The sequence below is a fragment of the Oryzias melastigma genome, linkage group LG7 (genome assembly GCF_002922805.2).
Source record: "Oryzias melastigma strain HK-1 linkage group LG7, ASM292280v2, whole genome shotgun sequence".
Classification (NCBI taxonomy): domain Eukaryota; kingdom Metazoa; phylum Chordata; class Actinopteri; order Beloniformes; family Adrianichthyidae; genus Oryzias; species Oryzias melastigma.
Window position 1 is genome coordinate 20,981,040 of NC_050518.1, and position 10,212 is coordinate 20,991,251.

Consider the following 10,212-nt stretch of genomic DNA (forward strand, 5'->3'; position numbering starts at 1 on the left):
TGGAGCATTATTAGAACATTCTACCACACATATTCTCAAAAGTATTTCCTAAATTCAAACTGTTTCCACAAATATGATTGTACTGATGGTTGATTACTTTTTGCTGCATCACACGGTCATTTTTAAACTATAGTAAAATAAACCTACCGTGTCTCAATCTAAACAGTACTTTCCAATACTAATTTATCTAATTTTGTAATGACATTAAAGGTTTTTTAACTTAAGTTTTTAACTTTTCCTACACTGAAGATATTCCATGAAACCACAAACATTCACTCCTGGAAGTTTTAACAATTTAGCCACACAGGTAAGAAGTTTTAAACCTTTTTTCTTTATTTTATAATGGTAGTATATTGGTAGTATATATATTGGAAATTTATTTTAAAAAATGTTTTGTTTGATTTAGAACTAAAGTTCTCTCAAACACACAAGAAATGATTTAAAATAAAAAAACAATTTGATAAATTAAAGTGAGATTTTCAGCATAAGGATTTTTTCAAACTCCGTTCCTGACGTGTTAGTCTTGAAGAGGAACAGCTGTGTGAGAACCAAACGTTTTTCATCCTATTTCTGACATTTTTCCCCTCCAGGCGACAATCCTCTGTAGCTATAAGTGTCTGTGAGCTGGCAGGAGGTCTCATACAGAGTGGAGCTGTCCCCGAAAACCCCCGAAGGTCACGAACGATCGACGGACTCACATCCTTCATCTCTGTCCTGAAACGTGACATTCCTGTAACCTTCTGAGGAGGAAATCCAGTTTCTGTAGTCTGCACACTAAGCGGGAAATCCAAAAGGTAGAGACCCATAGAATCCTGAATCTGATCTGTGTGTTAGTAATTAGTAAACCTTTTCAACAAAACGAGGCTTCAAATTTTAAAAACTTTCAACTACACCTCACAACAGGGGGATTATTTGGCCTAAAATCAAGGTAGAAAAAGATTTAACTTAAATGTAATCATTGTTTTTTCATGGGTGGGTCTCATAAGACCCTTTATTTCTGTGGCAAGTCATTCAAATGGAGTGAAAAGGATAAAACTGAATGTACATTTTTTTGTTGGGTTTATTTTTGGGCGTCTCTTCCATGGTGACGCTCGTCTCCACCTCTTCTACAACTTGGTGTGAAATATGAAACGTTCTGTCAATGAACTCTGATCGATTTTAAGTAGAAAAGGTTGAATATTTGGGTTGCTTGATTCTCTTCTGGAAAAAGGAGGAATGAATGCCCCCTTCAGGTAACTTCCTCAGGTGGAGGACTTTAAACTTGTTGATGTTTTGTGAAGGTAAAAGTGGAGGATGAGATCAGTCAGTGGATCACGGTGACATTTGCTGTGATGCAGGATTCAAAGCAGACAGTTATGGTAAAGAAGAAGCTGCTGGAAGGAAAAGCTCGCAATTTACCAAATATAACTGACCCCTGTGACCATGAGCGGTGGGCTGTGGGCGAGCGGAGAAGATCACAGATTCATGCAGCAGAGATGAGCTTCCCTCTCAGGATGACTGGCTGGAGTCTTCCTCAGAGGAAGGACGGGAAGAGAAGTCCTTTCCACTCAAAATGAACCTGTTCAGCACCTGTTCATCATGGAATATCTCATTTCCTGGTGACAAATAAACCCTGCCTTTATCACAAATAGAACCAAGTTAATGTATCATTTAACATTTCTTTACATAAAGATTAAGACACTTAAGTAGAGAATATAAAAAAATAATTATAAAAGGTTTTGGAGCAGTTTTTCAAGAAAGATGTCCGTCAAGAGCTTCGGCCGATGGGTCTTTACAGGAATTTGGTTTTGAGTTGTTCAAAATAGTTTGTTGGTTGAGAATTATGCAGTTTATGTCTATTTTATGTAGTTTATATGTAATTATTATGTCAACTTTATTCCATCACGTTTGGTTTTTGCAAGATGCAAATTTGTAGCTTTCCACGACCATATCAAGTATGGACTTTTCCGGCACGTTCCACTGATGTATAACTTTTATATTGTATATACGGTGCACACATCATGCTAGAATTACGTATTTGATGCACGAATCACTAAGGAATTGCAGGATAAATAGCGTAATAATCATGCGCGGCTCATGTACAATTAGGGTATTGAGTGACGTGTATATAAATCAACTAATCTCTCATCCTTCCATCAGTCTATACCAATATCCAGCTCGTCTAAGAGGGGGTTGGGTCTGCCATGGTGTCCAGAGAGTGTGAAAGACTATTCACAGGAGGGGCCGGATTCAACTCTGGACATGCATCTGGCCCTTAATGCAGATCTCCCCAGCTGTGGCTCCAGCCAGGGGTCTCCCGTCTCTGCAGGGTTCTCCTCGGCTGGAGCCACAGCTGACCCAGAACTGGGATCTGAGTGTTTCATTAAAACAAAGCATCGTGGGGGCCCCTGGCAGGTGCTGATTCGATGTGATTTCAAAGTGAATGTCAAAGTGAAGAAATTCAATGATATATGGGTTTACGTGTTCTTGCATGGTTTTAACCTGCTTCATTCATCATTCATCTGTGAAAACTTCACGTTGAAGACCACAACTTTTCTTAGTTTTTCCACATACATCCACATGACCAATTTTAATCTGTCCAATATGCACAAATTGTACATAGTGGCTGTGTGACACGACCCTAACATGTGCATGAACTTTTTTGCACCACAGGTTCACCAAGTGGGTTTCAACTTTGATATTACGTTCCATCCACGTACAGGTTTCCTGATGGCGGGAGTTGTGACTAAGGCTTTAGATTGGTCTCCTCTGATTTGTTTAGATCTCCAATTGAGGGCCACAAATCCACAGGACATTACGACAGGATCTCCTTAAAGCTTTTGGTTTGTTTGAAGATTTCAGTTCAGTATTTTAATGGTTCTCAGCAGTAGATGTTAAGTCCAGTCTGGAACCAGCTCCATGGAAGGGGGTTTTCAGAATGCAGTTAATGCAGTTAATCAAGGGGGTTTGAAAAAACATGTATCTCTGTTGAGGTTTTATGTATCTCCCAGCAGGAAGACGCTCTGGAGAAGAACCGGATTTCATATTTTGTCTGGACTTGGATCACTTTGGTATTGTTTTGAAAAAGTAGGAAGTCTGAGCGTCCCTACAAAGACCATTGCCCTCATGACTCATGAGATGATGGATGAAGAAGTCGATCTCCATGTTCTGTGTCAGTGCGATCAAATACAAACACGCTGACCTGGCAGCTGTCAAGAACAGGCTGAAGTCAAAGACACCTCCCACTCGTTTCCACGCCGACTCTTCCCCTCCCCGACCGACCGACCGCACCAACCTTCCTCTGCATCATCCAGTCAGACTGAGTTCCTCCACATTTTTTTTTTAATTAGCTCAACTGTGAAAGATTAAATCTAATCCCAGTCAACCCCGCTGCACCTGCAGCCTCCTGTGGGTTCAGTTCTGCACAAATAACAAACGACACACTTCTATTTTCAAGTTTCTTCAGTAAATATTTCTCCGTGTAGGAACAGAAGGACACTCAACACATCCCTACAGACCATGGATGATGGATTTAGCTTCCAGTTTAAGACATTTGTTTTGCATTTACTGAGCATTCTGTTCAACAGTAAAAATAGTAGAAAAGAAAAAGTCTTGCAAACAAATTAGATGTGTTTTAATTGGTTATTGTCTTGTATGCTAACGCAGGAATGTCAGTGTTTTTTACTTATTTGACATTTTTAATTTATTTATTATTTTAACTCACCTTTTGTGATTAATATCTTTCAATTAAGGCATATTTATTCATTAATTATTTAAAGAAATACATTTATTGATTTAACTTCTTATTTTGTGATTAATTTTAATTGTTTACATTTGTTATAACGTCCTCAGAAGGATCCTCCTCCACACCCGGGATTGGACCTTCTTACTGAACATGGTTGTTACAGGGGGATCACTGGCTCCTTGCCTTGATAGGGAGTGGGGGGTGGGTATAAGGGGGAGGTCCTGTGTTGGCGTCGTCAGTAAAAATGAGCGGGGTGGACGCTGGCGTGGACGCTGGCGTGGACGCTGGCGTGGACGCTGGCGTGGACGGTTCCCCAAATGATCATTTCCCCACAATAGTTATCAAGCCAAGTTTCTGTTTTGCATCTTACAAATTATTTTCTTTGTTATTGCTTTCAGATTAAAAAATGTTTTTACGATGTAAAGCACTTTGTGTTACAATTGAGTGAAAAGTGCTTTATGAATAAAGTTAGATTTGATTTGAACTTTTGCGTATTTTCTGTAAAAGACCAAAAACTATTTAGTTTTAAACATTTAAATCCAGACTGACAGAACAATGAAAGGATGGATCACTCTATCCATCCATCCATTCATCCATTTACATCCATCCATCCATCCTATAATATGTCCATTCATCCACCCATCATCCATCCATCAATCTTTTTAACATCCATCCATCTATTTACATCAATCTGTCCGTCCATCCATCTGTCTAACATTCATCCACCCATCCTTCTTTTTATTTAACACCAATCCATCTATCCATCCATCCTAAAATATGTCCATTTATCCATTCATCCATCCATTCACATCAATCTATCCGTCCATTGATCCATCTATTTGACATCCATCCATCCGTCTGTCCATCCCTCCGAAAATATATCCATTCATCCACCCATCATCCATCCATTTCCATCCATCCATCCTAAAATATGCCCATTCTTTCCCCTCATCTTCCATCTATCCATCCATCCACATCTATCCATCTAACATCCATCCATCCATCCATCCATCTTCAGAACCCGCTGAATCTCTTTTGGGATCATGGGGTTGCTGGAGCCTATCCCAGCTACTATTAGGCAAAGACGGAGCAGACACTCAAACATCATTCAAATTACACACAGGAGGGACCCAGCTGGGATTCAAACCTTCTCACTGTAAGGGTAGAGTGCTAACCACTCCCCCACCTTGCAGACCTTACATTCTATAGTTTTAGATGCCTAAATATAGGATTGTTTTTGTTGTAACAACAGTTGAAACCTCTGTCTTCACTGAAGAGTTTTCCTTTTTCAGCCGATTTACTGTAATAATTCCATGTTTGGATGATATTCTCATTGATATGCATCACCACATAAATGCACCACTTATATACTTCAGAGCAGCAAATTCACAACAGAGTCTGAAGCTGAATGTCCAGAACGCCGGCGCACTGAGAGGTTTATGTATTCCACAAAAAAGAGCTTCAAAAAGTGTAAACATATGAAACTACTGGCAGTTGAAACTGAATGTCCTTACACAGCATCGATGACTCTTTTCTACTTCGCTTAAAAGACCATCAGCGGGTTCTCTTGGTAAACCGCAGGATTTCACCAACCAGGCTTTCACCATTACACATCTTGAGACGCCGCCGTCCTTCGGGGTCCAGAGTCGGTTCCACTTAGCAGCAGATGGACTCATGGCGCAGTAATTATTCCCAGCAAACTTCTGAGTGCTTTTCAGCTCCGCGGCACTTTATGGAACGTGTGGAAATGGAAAACAGGATGTGAAATGCCTCTGAAAGAAAAATGATGCGGGTCATGGTCAGTGAACTGAGGTTGGAAAAAAATAAGTGTTCAGAATAAAAGTGGAAATAAAGACGGACGAACGGGCTCAACCACACAGCGAAAAGTGCTCTGGTCTGCCGACCAGAAGAAAATAACAGCAGAGCAGAAACAGGAGCTTATTTCATGTCATTTGTCAGAAAAAAAATATATAATTTTGTGCATAAAAACAGTCATCATAGTTATATTTAAACACTTTTCTGTTTATAATGTAAATGACCATTTTCATTTTCAAATATTCAATTAAAATGATAGATTGGGCTAATTCGTGAGATGAGTAAAATATTTAGCTTTTAACAATGATCTATGGCAGGGGTCCCCAAACTTTTTCTTGTGAGGGCCACATAACTGTTGGGGTGTGGGGCTGGGGTCGGTTTGTAGGCTAACAGAAAAAGTGTAACAAGTTTTCCAGAAAGTTGCTCAAAGGCAAATCTAAAATAATTCATTTATGTAATCTTTAAAGAAAAAAATAATACTAAAACATTTTAAAAACTAGATACAAAGCATTACCTGTGACTAATAGCTGAAGATCCTTAAATTGGTGGCTACAAACACTAAAGCTGTTAGCTGAAAATGCGGAAGTTGACAGCTGAAAACGCTGAAGCTTAAAGCTAGCTTTAGTCCCAAAATAGCCTAAAAAACTGAAAAAAGTGGACAGGATTTCATGTGTGTCATGAACCAGTGAAAATCAAGAATCATTTTAAAACAAAAGGCTCCGTGCACTGCCTTGTGGGGTCCAGATGAACGTCAACATAACTAGCATAACACAAGGGTTAAGATGACGTCACTCCTCTCTAAGAGCCTCTAAGGGCCCCCAAAATCCATAGCACCCATACAGCGGTTGACCCTTGTGACTAAGGCATAAGCAGGTTGTGTATTGGAAAGAGGTTGGCGATACGATACATATTGTGATACAAATTCCGTGATACAATACATATTACGATACACATCCCGTGATACGATACATATTGTGATACAAATTCCGTGATAAAATACACATTGTGATACATATCTCATGATACGATATATATTACGATACACATCCCGTGATACAATACATATTACGATACACATCCTGGGCTACAATACATATTACGATACACATCCCGTGATACGATACATATTACGATACACATCCTGGGTTACAATACATATTACGATACACATCCCGTGATACGATACGTATTGTGATACAAATTCCGTGATACAATACATATTACGATACACATCCCGTGATACGATACATATTGTGATACAAATTCTGTGATAAAATACACATTGTGATACACATCTCATGATACAATACATATTGCGATACACATCCCGTGATACAATACATATTGCGGTACACATCCTGTGAAACAATACATATTGCGATACACCTGACATTGTGATATATCCCAAGACTGCACCATAACCATTTTTCACTTTTTTTTTTTTTTTTAAGAGTATGACTTCGAAAAAAAAACTAAGTCATAATAAGTAGTACACGTCTCATAACAACAAAAGCCGTGTGGCTAACTGAACAAATAAGACCGAACAATTAACACAAGCTGGTTCTCGAAAGAGCTTGTCCAGGTGCTCCAAGTGTTTTGTGATACCAACTAGTGGTCGGGGGTTTGAGTAGAAAAGGAAAAACACAGAAGAACGTTCATTAGTATTCAAATAAATATTGTCTTGCCAACATTTTAAATCAATAAAAGTATTGCCAAATGAAATATCGCGATATATCACAGGATCGGTTTTTCCCTAAACTCCTAATAAGCAGAACAAACATTGGCTTTACAGGTGAGGTTTTAACTAACATTCCTTATGTCACATCTGAGGAAATGTCTGTTCATTATGTTTTCTGAAAGCTCATAAACTTTTCACCTGGCCTAAAGGCTTTTGCAGGAGGATCAATGTTAGCTTTAAAGTCACACAAAATCTTCACACATTTAGAATTTCTCATCAAGACAATCCCAAACATTGTTTCAGAGAAAGCAGAGTCACAGTCTGCTCTGCTCACACTGAGACTGTAATTAGGATTCAATTATCAGGGGAGGACAACCTGTAGGCACAATCATTGTCTGCGCTGACTGATGAGCTTTCACCACACATCCAGCTCGCTCTTCCTTTCATTTTTCATCTGCTATATTCAGATCTTGTTTTGTTCCCGATCTCCTGGTGATTTTAGAGACCGTACTCGAGTGCAGTCAAATACAAACGGAGCTAACACTCATAAATCAGACAAATGATGATTCATAATGAGACGCGGCCATCAGCAGCAGGAGGCAAGCTTTAATCAAAGAAAAAGCCCCGCCGCAAATTTCTAAATATGCTCGGTTTCACTTTGAAGTTTTTAAGAGTGGGTGCACTTACTATTTTACTGAAATGAGACACAAAAGATGATTTTTTTTCAACCTACTTTTGGTTGGTTATGTGTTATTATGACTCAGGAGAGGAAAGGAGGGAGAATCAACACAGCTGAGGGACAGAAATAATCTATTGGAAATTTCTAAATCAAATAAGAGGTAAACAGGTAAACGGCAGCAAGCTCAGTTTTTTAATACACAAAATGTGGTAAACATCCATGCCCTGGAGCTTGTTTTATACAAATACATGCAAAAGCAAAACCAGACCAACTGCATAAGCGTTTTAATCTCAAAATGTTTACGTTTAACTCTCTAAATTAAGAATTTTCTCAATAAATTGACAGAAAAGAGTCCCACAATGTGTAAAATTGATCTAGTTTGAACTATTTCCAGTATGTATGGGATTCTACTAATTATATATTTTTTATTTTTGATCAAGAACAACAAAACAAAGAAAGAAAAACAAGCAAAAAATATAAGAAACAATGCAATTTATCCCAGAATCAGTCATGAATGCAACAAAAGATGTTCTGAGTTCGAAAAAGGGCTTTGGATGAAGGTAAAAGCTTATCAAGTCCAAGCCCCTTTGTTCTTTTTCAGCCCAAATTAAATATACAATTATGTCATTAACTACACTGAGCTACATGAACAAATAAACAGAATACATTTAATTAATGAAAAGAACAGCTAAAAACTACAAGCACCAATGCTAGCAGTACGGCAGAAAAGCCACTTGTTGACAAATCTTTTGTAAATCAGGGTTACAGTGTTTTATTTTGAAATATATTGGGATTTTTTTTTCCTGAGCAAGTTTCTGTCTACTTGTGATGGGAGCATACTCTGACTTGTCTGTTTTACAATGGAAGGAACTCTTCTTGCACTGATTGAAATTCTTTTTCATTTACTCATCAGGTTTGCACTCCAGATGTTTACTGCATTTCTTAAATTTCACAAAAACCTGAACGGATGCTGGAGATTTTGGGGTTGTACGAACCCATAGAGGGTCATAGAGGAGCGACCACCTTAGGTGACGTCATGTAAACGGATCATACCATTGTCATGCATGTATCGTGAAGTATTTGTAGGGATAATTAATTGTGGCTTTCCATTCGTAAGGTGTCTTAGTGTGCTGGCATTGTGGGAAATGGTGTTGTAACAGTTCTTGTACTTCGTAGTGAATCTAAAGGAAATCTGAGTATTTTTTAACTCTCTGAAAAGTGGCGAATCCCTGATGGAAAAAATAAACAAGATTTCTGTCATTGAAATCAACATCACTCAGATTGGTTTATTATTAGCAATTATTTTACTTGAAACATTTACAATTGTTTTGTTTTTTTTTTGCTGATAATTATCTAGGTTTTGATTCTAAACATCCAACACACATTTGCATTTTTGTAACAAAAGCAACTCATAAGTACAGGCATCCCAAATCCTCTGTGTTTACGTGTTTTATTGTGTCCTTTAAAAGCTTATTTTAATTTCAGTTTTATTTATTTCTCTGGGACAGAACAAATTAAATCAACCCAGCGGCTGCTTTTTATCTGTAGTCCCCTGACAGATGTTAAAATTAATATAAAAGACATAATAGCACACATCATACTGAGGGGAGAGACATATTAATAATATTCAGCTGAACATTAAGGACAACCCCGACTTCCTGTTCTTGTTCAATTTCTGTCAGGAGCCTGCTCTCTGTCTCCCCCTCTGGTCATTGGCGGGAGCAGTCTCCAGAGTACTGACTGCACTACATCTCCCAGCAGCCCCCCACAGTTCCTGGATGCTGCTCAGCTGTCTCTCATTTGCCAATCACCTACAGGACACTTAAGTATTGCACAGAGCCTCACTCAGTGTGAAGTATTGTTGGTGCCACCCAGCCTGCATTACTGAGCGTTTCATTCTGGACCTGATCTTCTGTTTCTGACCCTGTTTTATTTCTGATTGCCTGCTGCCTGCCCTGACCCTCGCCTGGACCCCGACCACCCCAGTCTCGTCTTGGATGGCTCCATGCCTGTGATTGACCTCTGCCTGTCTGACTCTGGTTTAGCTTTATGGACTTTTAACTGTGCTTCATTCCTGTCTGAACTAATAAACCTGCTGTCTCCTTGTTTGTGACAGTTTCACTGCAACTCAGTGTTCGTCTTCATCTTAGGCGCCTTTCCCCGCCTGCAGTCGCTTGGTCTCGCCACCAATCCAGGCGAGGCGCTGGGTGATCTCAAACACCAATTTTGGAGTGGTGTGTTGGTGGCGTCCACTTCAAAACACTGAAGTGCCAAAAAAATTAACAATTGTGGTATGTGGGCAGTGGGGTCAATATG